The sequence below is a fragment of the Oryzias latipes genome, chromosome 11, assembly GCF_053564925.1.
Source record: "Oryzias latipes strain Hd-rR chromosome 11, Olatipes_Hd-rR_3.1".
NCBI classification, from domain to species: Eukaryota; Metazoa; Chordata; class Actinopteri; order Beloniformes; family Adrianichthyidae; genus Oryzias; species Oryzias latipes.
In genome coordinates, this window is record NC_136247.1 from 7,785,325 (window position 1) to 7,798,009 (window position 12,685).

Here is a 12,685-nt window from a genome sequence, read left to right on the forward strand (position 1 = left end):
TATAATCGAAGTGTAAAAAAGTATCTCCAGCACAGAACCAGCCCCTTCAATCAGCTTCATTCAGTCTCTGGTTATGGAATTGCTGCTCTAAAAAAATGACAGAGTTGCTCATCAGGTTGACTCCGTCTTGGCTTCTTGGAGACATCAAGCCAATTCAAACCTCCATCTAACTGTTATCTACAGGATTCTACCAGACAATTTATTAAAATGTCAAACTGAGGATTTCCTTTTAAGAGATTGTTAGTCTGTAGAAGTATCTGTTTATGTTCAATCAATAAAAAACAATTTGCCACTGAAGTGGTCTCACAATTCTTGTACCTGCTTTACATTGCTGGGTGCTTGGATATTTGTGTTCAGCTGCTCTTAGTACCCAATGGTGCATCTCTGTAAGGAGCAGAAGCTGTGAGAACGTTTTCTCATTGGCTGCATTTTCTACAATAAATAAATCTCCATCCTTTTTTATGAAATGAGGGGGGAGTCAGAGGTACTGGTTTACTGAGTGAAGCCCAGAGATTAGTCTTGCAGGCTACGTGATCTGCCACAGGTTTGTTTGTTTGAATGCTTAAAATCAATCAAACTTTCCAGATCCTATTTTCTACTTTTGTGTTTTTCATATTTAAGCTTTAAGCATATTTAAGTTTGTTATGTGTACAAGGAAAGCAAGACGCCAGCATCAGCAGAGCTCAGACTGAACAGGTTGTCATGGTAACAAATGAAAAACATTTATTATTATAATTTCATCAAAAAATATTTTATGAAAATGAAGTAAAAAGTTCCAATGTGTATTACTTTAAATAAGCACTTTTTTTAAACACAATTTAAAAAGGGTGTGGGCTGTTGCTGTTAAAGTATATTTTAAATTATGTATAGATTATGATTATGAGGAGGTTTTGCATATCATCTTCTTAATCAAATTTTTACATAGGTGATAGTTTTATATCAGACTTCCTCTGTATCATTTTGCGACAGTTAAGTAAAAGGATGTGACGGAACCTGCATAAAAACAACCTTTGTAATTCAAACCCTTTTTTTAAATGACTTTTTAGTTGACTGTCATCTAACATGATGCTTTCTCAAACCCTTAAGAAAGCATCATGTTAGATGACAGTCAACTAAAAAGTCATTTAAAAAAAGACAATAGCATAAGATTATATCCATTTCTCATATGAGCCCCTCATATTCGATATCGGGTGGGGCCAAAAATTGTTCTTGTTTTAGCAGATATCAGAGAAATTACGGTAAGTGAAAATTGCATCTATTCATCTATTTTCTATATATCTATTTGCAATGCTGCTGAAGGTTCTATAGCTGCAGCCAATCCTGAATTTGTCCAAGATCTGTCTGTTATGTTTAAATATATGTTAATGAAAACATTTCTATGTAATGTATGATTATTTTTATGCCTTATTTGTATACAATGTGTGAAAACAACGGATTCACTCACTCTCTATGGAATTGTATTTAAATCTTTTTAAATTCATTTATATAAAAACTATTGCTCAAATTGTTTGGCTCAAATAGGCCCATAAGCCTCTAACTTCATTCATTTCGAATAAACATTTTTTTAGCAGATGACAGCAGGAAAAAAAATACTTTTATTTAAAGCAAAAATACTTTTTAAATAAAAATAAAAATAAATATTTATGCATCGATAATTTATTTTATTTCTTATACACAGCTTTTAGCTTGGAAGCTAAATGTGTCGGAAACTGCAGTTTTAGTTCAATTTCAATGCACCGTTTTATTATTAAGGTTTTACGTTTTTGAAAACGTATTTCAACTTAAGTTACTTTAAGTCTAGACGTGTCATCAGTTGTAAATGACTGTCAAAAATGCTCTCCAGGCTTTTTTTTTCTTCATATAGAGCAGAGGCAGGTGCTTCGCTGCCTGTCAGACCTCACTGAGGGAAAACCTGGCGCTGCGCTATTGGTACCCAAACACACCGCTGCCCGCCGCAGGTTTTATAACGCTGCGTGCTGCCGCGGATGCTGGACGGACCAGTGAGCGGTTCTCCTGTGCGTCCACGTCGGCTCTGATCGTTGTGCTGCTGGATGTTCTAAACAAAGCCGGTGAGTCCGCGAGCGCGTTTCTGCGCACACGCTCGGCGCCATTTGCCTACAGGCGCTCCTACTGGCGCGCTTCTGCTCCCCTGGTTTTTCTTTGGAAAAATATCCTTAAAGACAGACGCTAAGGCGGAGAGGATTGTTTATGTGCGCAGTGGTTACTCTACCCCCGCCTCCCCACACTTTAAATGAAAAAAGCGCGCTGCTGGTTTGAGATCCGCGGTTTCCAGAACCACAGAGTGCTCAGAGGGTGAGGCCGGTGTTGCGGTCCCGCGGTACCAGTATCACGTTGCGCTCACACAATGGTGGAGGGATGGATGTGAGCTGATGGATGCTGCGGTGCTGCATCCCGCCACAGTATCCGCCCACCACCGCCTGGACCATAGCTTCCCACCAGAAGGTAGAAACAAGATGAAGATGTTGACGCTCTGAAAGGCGCATGTGCAACATTTGGAAATGTGCTGAAACAGTTATCATTTCTCCTCACAGCACACCTTTAACATCATTTTGGAACTCTAATTCTGATATATATATATATATATATATATATATATATATATATATATATATATATATATATATATATATATATATATATATATATATATATATATATATATATATATCAGAATTAATTGGTAATATTTAATTGCTTGTTGTTGCTGAGTGTTGACCCTATTTGCACATCTGAAAATAGCTTTGAAGGAAAGTTCAGCGCATTATCTGACTATTTAAAAAGACCACAGATGATTAAGCCTTACTCTGTTTCCTTTTGGGTGACAGTGATGTTAATGTGGAGCTCAACATTACAAAGGGATGAAAAACAGGGCTTATAAGAACGTGTTGGCATTTATATTTGTTTGTATCACAAGTTTTGCTGTTGTTGTAGCTGGAGCTGACAGCATACTAACTCTGACGCTATGCTCTCATCAGCCTTGGCAATGCACGTTCAAGCGGCCAACTTCCACTAAAAAAGTTTATGACAGTGTGCTTAAAGGCACATTTTAGGCTTCCACGTTCAAAACTCTCCTATTCACTTACAATATGTATGGCCATTCAATGTGCATTGAAAGTTAAATCAAGTCGAACTTTGACCAATCAAGAACTCGTAAGGGTGGCGTCCTTTTTAATTCACGAAAGTGCCAACTGTTTCATAATTGATCATAAAGGAGAAATGATTAATTGCGGTTTGTGTCTGGTCAGAATTATATGACACCAAGTCCTTCATATATCGGAAAAGAGCTTAAAAAGGAAAAGCACATTTAAGAACCTATACATTCTTGAATGCGCATCACATGCCCGGTGCAGGTAGCATCATCAAATAATGTTTTCGGATTCCGAATGTACAAATAATCTTTCTGTTTAGATAATTATGATAAAATATTTTAAAGTAACACAAATTTATCACACAGTTAAACAACAACAGACACGAAGTCGGTTTGGATTGCATGCTTTGCCGTCTGTGTGAGGACAGCCAGCTGTGCTGCAAACAGAACGGACTTTGATTGAACGGCTGCTCTGACCTGTTTTTGTACTGTTGCTGCTGAACACTGAGACCAGCTCCCTGCTGCTGTGCCCTGAGCACTGCAAGGAGGATGTCTGTATGATTGCATTGAGTCAAACTCAGAGAAAGACCAGCACACACAGCTGGATTACACCTCCAGGAGTGAACAGGAACCTACCCTTCTGCCCCCTTCCTGCCCTACGATAGAAATGCTCTAGTTTACACTGAGTTTTTGTACGGTTTAACACATCAAGTCCAATCGTTGAAATTGTGTTTCTATTCCCTCGTGAAAACACTGTGCTGTTGTTTTTTTTTACCCACCGCACATTAAAGAGCCTTATTTTTCAGGATGCTAAAAATAGTTCAGATTTGTACAATTCAATATAGTTGAAAGGAGTCTGCATAATGGGCTCTTCCATTTTTTCTTCCATTTTCCCCCTCAAATCTTTGACATATTTGAAGCATGTATTAGAACAAAGGACCAGTTCTTAAAAAAGTTGGGACCCAACAAAATGAGGAGGATTGTTTTTTCCAGAAAATAATGTTTCTGCCTTTAAAGCATCTGATTGGAACTTCGTCCTTGACTAATGATCTACAATGATATGTGATTTAGCTAATTATTAGAGAGTTGTTGTTTGTTACTTATGCTTTTTTTTTTTTTACATGTGGGTGAATTAAACAGGGTGTTTGGCAGAACATCTTTATTAACCTCTGAAATCCTTAAAATTAGGGCAAATATTGTTTCAGTTCTGATGCTATTACCTTGATCTCTGGATAATTTTATTAAATCTTAATAAATACTTTTAATGTGATTACTTAATGCATTCAGAAACTTTTGTATGTAAAACATTTCTAGCCCAATCCCAGATTTTCTTCAAATAAGCATTAAGATCTCACGTGGGAAAGAAAATGGTCTTACAAAATAATATTATTTTAAGAAAACAATTCTAGTCACTGGGACATGTTTTCTCAAACTAGGATTATTTGGGTTTTGAAAAGTTTTCTTGATAAGAGTATTTTCTTGCAAAACAGAAAAAAATATGTTTTTTTTACTTTCTTACTTTCTTAATATCCAGTTTTGCAGCATAGTTTGAATAATTATCAAGTAGAACAGAATAATTTGGGATATTTGAGGCTTGCTGCAGCTCAACATCACCTGAAACCAGCCTGGTGCCTTTACTTACCCACAAATGTTGAGCATATGATTTCCTCAGTTATTGAGATTTGGTACTGATTTAACATTATTCTTTCAACAATCCACAGTTTAGAAACATTTTGGGTTGTGGCAAAAAAAGAAAAGAAAAAAGAGAATTAAAAATATTTTTGCCTTCTTCCATTCAGAGGTTGCCTATTTTTTTCCCTTTAATTACATTAACTCATTTTCTGTCTTTTATTGATAATACTGACATGGTGTCTGCATTGGATTCCTGGGATCATGCCAATTCTCAGATTAACGTCTTGGATGGCGGACCAATATGGAGTAGGGGTGGGGAGGAGTCAACCGACATTTTCTAGTCGCCACATCTGCACACAACAGCCTTTAATCCCACAGCTGCAGATTAATTTTAAAGCCGCTTTTTAGAGCTTAGATTGACCCTCAGCGCTCTGACTAGAGCGACCGTGCAGCTGCAAACAGACATGTAGATGTGCGCTGCTTGTTGTATGACACAAGCATGTGTTTGTCAATGATGAAACGTGGTAATAATTAGAATTTTTGCTGTTGGTGTTTACCTGTTTGTTTGCCAGATTAATGTTTAATGTCATTTCTTCTGTCCTCTGTCTCTCAGATCATTGTTCTGAAGAAATAAATGCAAAAATAAGACAACCATATGATAATCTTGGGGTTCTATTCTAATCTATACTTTAGTCAGAACTGAAAACATTTCGAATGTTAAACATAAAGTGCTTAAAATTCTTAAAAAGCCTTTTGTCATGTGGGAAAGAAGGCAAGGCAAGGCAAGGCAAGTTTATTTGTATAGCACAATTCGTACACAAAGTAATTCAAGGTGCTTCACAAAACAGAAAAATGCATTAAAATCACAATACATCATAGAAATAATCAACATAAAATTTACTTTAAAAGAAAAGGAGAAAAAAAAAAAAAAAAAAAAAAAAAAGATTTAAAAAGAAAGGAAGGAAAGAAAGGTGCAGATAGGACCTTTCAGTCATATACACGGCTAAACAGAAATGTTTTAAGTCTAGATTTGAACATGAACACAGAAGAGGCCTGTCTTACGCCTTCAGGGAGGCTGTTCCAGATTTTAGCTGCAGAATATTGAAACGCTGATTCCCCTTGTTTAGTTCTGACTCTGGGAATCAACAGGAGGCCGGTCCCTGAGGTCCTCAGAGTACGAGATGGTTCATATGGCACTAACATGTCAGAGATGTACTTTGGTGCTCGGCCATGGAGAGACTTGTACACAAGCAGAGCTGCTTTGAAGTCTATTCTTTGAGGTACAGGGAGCCAGTGCAGAGACCTGAGCACAGGACTAATGTGATCATACTTCCTGGTTCTGGTCAGGACTCGAGCAGCAGCATTCTGGATGTACTGAAGCTGTTTTACAGCTCGTTTGGAGAGGCCGGTGAGCAGGCCGTTACAGTAGTCTAACCTACTGGAGACAAATGCATGGATAAGTATCTCCAGGTCTCGCTTTGAGATTATGTTTTTGATTTTGGCAATGATTTTCAGGTGGTAAAATGCCGCTGATGTTACTGACTTGACATGGCTGTTAAAGTTTAGGTCAGAGTCCATGATTACCCCTAGATTTCTGACTTGATTTGAGGGTTTAAGAGACAGAGAATGAAGGTAGCTGCTGACAATTTCTCTTTGTTTCTGTGGGCCAAAAATAATAACTTCGGTCTTGTCTGAGTTTAGCTGGAGAAAGTTGTTCTGCATCCACGCGCTGATCTGTTGGAGGCAGTGGTTGAGAGAATCCACCGGCCCATATTCACCTGTTGTCAGTGACACATAGATCTGAGTATCATCTGCATAGTTGTGATAAGATATGTTATTACTGCGTATTAACTGCCCTAGTGGCAGCATGTAGAGGTTGAACAGAAGGGGTCCCAGGATCGATCCCTGGGGCACACCACAATTCAAGCCCATGTAGTCTGAGACACAACTCCCAATTTCAACAAAATATTTCCTGTCTTCTAGATAAGACTTGAGCCAACTTAGGGCAGATCCAGAGATGCCAACCCAGTCTTGGAGTCTGTGCAAAAGGATCCCATGATCAACAGTATCAAAGGCAGCGCTCAGGTCTAGCAGGATTAAGACAGAGACTTTTCCATCATCAGTGTTCAGGCGGATGTCATTGGTTACCTTGATAAGAGCAGTTTCTGTGCTATGATGGGGTCTAAAACCTGACTGGAAAACATCAAACGAATTGTTTAATAAGAGAAAGTCAGTGAGCTGTTGGTAGACAACTTTTTCAAGGACTTTTCCGAAAGAAAAATATATAAAAAAAAAACAGATGAAGAACATCTGGAAAATAATGAGAATAATAGACAAGATGACATGATGGGTTCCTATAAGAAAACAGAAAATGGTTTTGACATTCTGAGTTGTAAAGACACAGAGAGGTACAGGATAATGCTAAAAACATTTTTGTAATAATCTGAGAGTACTGCTCCTCCCAGCTGAAAATACTATGAACCCATGCATCGTCTTTGTTGTGCGAGTGGTGCCTCGTGTAACAAATGCAATTTTTTCTAGTGGGTGTGTTCAGGTGGTTGTTATGCAACATTCAATTTCTAACAGAAGTCAGTGAGAAATTGTATGTTGCATAACAACCACCCAACCAACCAACCAACCAACCAACCAACCCATGGAAATTGGAGGAAAAAATGAATATAGAGCTCTTTTTTGGAGGAAAGAGCAGGGAAAAGTCTTCACAAAAATAAGGAAGAATTATGTTATGTGATGCATGTTGGTTCTGTGAGGCACGCGCTGCTTCCTTATAAGAAGAAATGATCGGTTGTCTCATCAACTGATTGACAGAATCCGAGGACGGTTAGAATTTGAGTAGTGGCCCTGGTTAACAATGACCACCACCGGTGTTGTCGACCTACTAGAGATTGGATTACTGATGGTTGAAAGAGGAGATGAATTTGGCAGAATGAGAAAAGGAAAGACAGAAGCATAGGGCTTAGTGGAGGGACTTTGATTGTGGGGACTTTGACAGTGAAAACTAGAGAGTTGATATTTTGTTTGTCCTAGAGACCAAATGGAAAGGAAACAGGGATTATACTGTAGATTGGGGGCAGGTTCAAGATGTTTTATCATGGTGTGGATGGAAAGAGGAATGGAGTAGGAGTGATCCTGAAGGAGAAGTTTGCCAAAAATGTTCTGAAGCTGGAAGTTGAAGCTGTGAGGGTGAATGTTGTCAATAAGATGCAGGTGAAGGTTTTCATTCACCGAGGTGGTGTCTTGGGCATCTGGACTTAAAATCTTTTTTATTGAAACATTTCATCATTCATCCAAGTGGTGTCAGTCTGTATCTCTAACTCTAATGTTGTTGGTGGTTATGTCATTGAGGGCTGAGGGAGATGGATGAGGTGAGCCAGGGAATCGCTGTAGAGTGGAGAGAGTGGTGATTGGGGCAGACTTTAACAGACATGTAGGTGAAGGGAGCAAAAGTAACATCAAAGTGATGGAGAAGTTTGGTGTTCAGGACAGAAGGACAGAAAGGTACTTTAGTGTGTCCTCTAAAATGAAAATAGAGATAAGGTGATGGTGGTGGAATGAAAAAGTCTACAGAAGAAAAGGTTGCCAAAGAATAAGTGGGGCAATGAAGACAAAAGTACAGAGGGATGCAGCACTTGGTGAAGGTGGAGGTAGCAATGGTCAAACAAAGGTTGTATAAGGACTTGTATGACAGGTTGGGCACAAAGGAGCGAAAGGTGGATCTGTCCATGTGAGGCATGGAAAACGGATATAGAAGGATGTACAGCATGTGTTTGTGATCAGGGAGAGAGATGGACATGTGTTAAAAGGTTCAGCAAGTGTGATGGAAGATTGGAAGGAGTATTTTGAAGAGCTGGTGAATGAGGAAAATGCTAGAGAGCAAAGAGTAGAGGGATGAGCAGAAAGCAGCAAGATCAGTGACGATGAAGCGAGGAAGACAGTGGAGAGGAGGAAAAGTGTCTAGGAGAGGTGGCAGTAGAGTTTTTGACTGGACTGATTAATAAAGCCTTGGAGAAGATGGCTGAGGAATGGGGAAGTGCACTAAGTGTTAGAGAGGATAGTGATGAAGAAGGTAGAGGACTTGAAGTACTTAGTCCAGAATAACAGAGAATGTGTGTAAGAGGTGATGTGTGACAAAAAGGGAAAAGTGTAGAAGACTGTGGTCAGTGCAGCCACTGAATGTTGGTTTGAGACTCTGATGCAGAGACATGAGGCAGAGCTGGAGGACACAGAGCTGAGGAATGAATCCATCAGAGGAAATGATCCTCGTAACTTTTTGGAGATAAATGCAAGGAAGCCAGATTGAGATGGTTTTGTTTAGAGGAGGAACAGTGATTATGTAATGTAGAAGTGTCTAAAAAACAGACAACTTTACCTGAACCCTGTCAGAGAGGAGATGCAGCCCTGCTAAGCTCAATGATCTCCTTGCAGGAAAAGTTGCTGCTGGTCCATCTCCTTCCATATTTCCCAAACTCAGCTCACCTGGAGTACAGGATGCCCTGATTTTGACCCATCAGCGTTTTTTTGTTGTTGCTGATTCAGCACTGTCGGCCACCAGCAGCGCCTGGAGCTTCATGAGCTGCTCAACTGCTCCACTTCTTCATTTGTTAAGCTGCAATTTTTATGAAACAGTTTCCCTCTACATCAGGGGTCGGGAACCTAAGGCTCGCGAGCCATATATGGCTCTTTTGATGGTCACATGTGGCTCGCAGACAAATCTTTAATTCAAATTTTTTTTCTTCATTAGACCAGTCCTTCTCGTGCGCGATGCGATGGCAGAGGCGCGCAGTAGTAGCGGTGCTTAGAGAGACAAATCTGCGCCAGCACTAGTATAAGTTTAAAATTGTCTATTAATTCACAGAGTTTGTACCACCCGGAAACCTGTGAATTGCCGTGCCTAAAACTGCGCGCTCCCGTCTCTGAGAAAGAGCGCGCAGTTGCGGGGACGGGATGTGTGAGGGAGAAAGCAGAGGGTGGGGCTGAGGTGTTGTGGGGACAGGCAGCAGGTGAATCGCGCAGGGATTATAAAAACGTAAAACCCACTGCCTGTCACTCACTGCAGCGTGTGAGTGTGTGTTTGGCTCCAGGTCCGCATGTGAGCAGTCTGTCTCACATCTACAGAACATTCAGACCTAAGATCACGTTTAAAGTCTCAACGCCTGCATGAAGCAGAAACTCACCACGTAAACCAGACTAGACCATCAGCAAAACTACCACGAGAAATACTCATCATTTATTAGAAACAGCATAACAATGTTATTAAAAAGAATCCACAGACTTATTGTACTTTAAAAAGGTTGAAATTATATCAAATGCACACATTCACTTGTATTTTAGTTTTAAACATATTGTCGCGGACTGAGTTGGGTGGCTGTTGGGCCGCGTTAAAAGTTCTGGAGTTCATTGACCGCATCAAGCAGAGATCTGATTGGCTCTCAGTTCTGTCGCTCAGCCTGTTGTTAGGTAGTTTGGACCAATGGGGTTCAGCTATGGGCCGAATAAGGGAAAGGGGAGGGCTGCAGCGGGAGCAGGGGAATATAAAGTTGGGAGACGCGCTCTCGTCTCGTCTCGGCGGGAGAGATTCAGGAGTTGCTGAATTAATTGTTCGGCGTTTGTCGCGGTCTGCAGTAACCCGAATAAAGAACCTTAAAAGAGGTTAAGTCTCCGTGCCTCAGTGTGGGAAAGGGACACTACATTATTGTATGGCTCTTTCGAAATTACATTTCAAAATATGTGGCATTTATGGCTCTCTTGGCCAAAAAGGTTCCCGACCCCTGCTCTACATGCAGCTAGACACACACACACATACACAAATCACCTTGGTTTGAGTAGAATTTCAATTATCTCCAAATCCCGTCTCAAAATAGGCTCACTGTAGTGGCCGAACACTTCAAATATGAGAATGTGACAACTTTTTCACATTTATTTGTTACCATATCCCAAAAATAGAGAGCATCAAGGCAACAGTTGTGCTGCTGCCCGGTCTTTGGTTTTCTTCAAAAGCCTCTAATCTGCCTTCAGAGACAAGTCAAGAGGCGGAGCACGTAAACATACAACATATGGTGATGCTGCAATGACAGATGAGGCTACGACCTTGTTCTGTTATGAAATGTTGCTTGTGGTGTGCTGTGTTAGTGCACAACTGCAGCAAATATCCTTTGTCAATACATTTTTCCCAAGTTGTAAGATCCGTTTGATACAGTCTTCTTTTTTATCAACAACAAGCTGGCGTTAATATCTCCATACACAGGTCGGCACCCTTGCAACCTTTCTTGTATTTGTTCTTTTGTAAGCAGTTATCATGGCTGATCGCTGCTTATGGACATCACAAGTGTTCAACCATCACCTCCTCTGAATTCCCACCTGATTTCTAACATGTCAACTGCTTTAACCATAAGGACTTATATGGGAAATATTTCCATACGGCATTATGATAAGGGTTTGTACCATCACTCTGAATCATCCGGGGAGCAAAAAAACAATCTAAGTGGCGCCTTTTTTCAACAACTCAATCAAAGGGGCTAAAATGGAAGCAGATGAAACCACCTGGAAAAATCCTGCAGTTTCAGTAGCTGCTTGAGTTTGGGGATACTCAAAACATGCCGTGACCTGAACAGGAACAGTTAGTCCTTAGACTCCAGCTGGGAACTGAGCTGCACTTCTCCTGGATAGCTGAAGAAATGATAAAAGCTCCTTCTTTTTTGCTTTATTAGTAAGTTGGGCAGCTCTCACTTCATCTGCAGCACAGAAAGTGTCTCAAAGGCAGCTCTGCGTAAAAGAAGTGGCCTCTTTAGGTGCAGCAGTTACGAAATGGAAACCACAAACCTGCTCCTTTAAGTGTCATGAAAACAGCTTACTCTGGTAAAATTTTGTAAATAAAATTCAAAATGATCAGGATGGTCATTTAAAACATTAGATTGCACATATGTATAAAATTTGTTTCTTTGCAAACAAACCGATCATGTCTCTTATTTTGAAAAAACATTAAAGCAGCAGAGCAAGTTAATTTGTACTTTTAATTAAAAACAAAACATTTCCATAGTTTTCATGTTAAGAACCAAAATATTTTTTAACAGAGCCCCAGATTAAAAATAAATAATAGCCTAATTTAAATTACCGGTACTTGTTTTTTCATAAAAGGAAAGTTCACACAGTTTTCTTGCCAGAGGAGTGTTATACAAAACCAGAATAAGAACTTTTTTCAAACATATTGTTGACTTATTGTTGAGTCAAGAATTTATTATGGGCTTTATGAAGTTAACCCATGTCAGAGCATGCTTACGTTCTTAATGAATTCCTCTCAGATACTTTTTAGTTTAGCCCTGTTTTCAGTAAAGAAATAATGTCCTTTTATAATTATTAGTCATGATATAAAACAGAAACTGTGTTTTTATTAAGTCATTAAAAGCATTGAAAAAGAAAAATCAGTGATGGCAATGTTAAATCGATGTAAAATCATGGATGGCAAATAATTTTCTGCAGCTCAAGCAGGAAAAAACAAAAATTTTAGTTATTGGTCCTGAAGCTAAGAGAGAGAAACAGTTTCTGAAGCTAAAACAACTTTCACTAAACCATTGAGAAACAGTCAGAAACCTGGGCGTTATTTTTGACTCTAAGCTAACTTTTGTCCCTCTTATAAAACATGGGGTTAAAAATGGTTTTGATCATCTTAGAAATCTGGCTAGGGTGCGCCCACTACTCTCACTTGCTAATATGAAGATGCTAATGCTTTTATCATGAGAAAAATTGATTATTGTAATGACCTGCTTGCTGATCTTCCAAAAGATCAGCAGATTCCAAATGTTCTCACCAAAACCAGGAGGCAGGCTCATATCACTCAATTTTGAAATCCCTACATTGGCTCCCCATATGCTTCAGGATTGAGTCTAAGATACTTTTAATAGTTTTTAAACGGTCTTGCACCTTCTTATC

General features: G+C 39.4%; 1 protein-coding gene across 11 annotated transcripts in view; it reads left to right on the plus strand.

The window, feature by feature from the left end:
• The first annotated feature begins 1,899 nt into the window (after nt 1-1,899).
• Nucleotides 1,900-12,685, plus strand: part of epb41a (erythrocyte membrane protein band 4.1a) — a 31,856-nt gene continuing 21,070 nt past the window's right edge. For 9 of the 11 annotated variants that reach the window (XM_011481177.4, XM_011481179.4, XM_078954687.1 and 6 more), the window contains exon 1: nt 1,900-2,069. The gene's annotated coding sequence lies outside the window, so the exon portion shown is untranslated. Of the gene's footprint in view, nt 2,070-2,093; nt 2,464-12,685 lie in introns of those variants that run through there. The other 2 variants (XM_078954684.1, XM_078954686.1) reach the window with 1 other exon arrangement.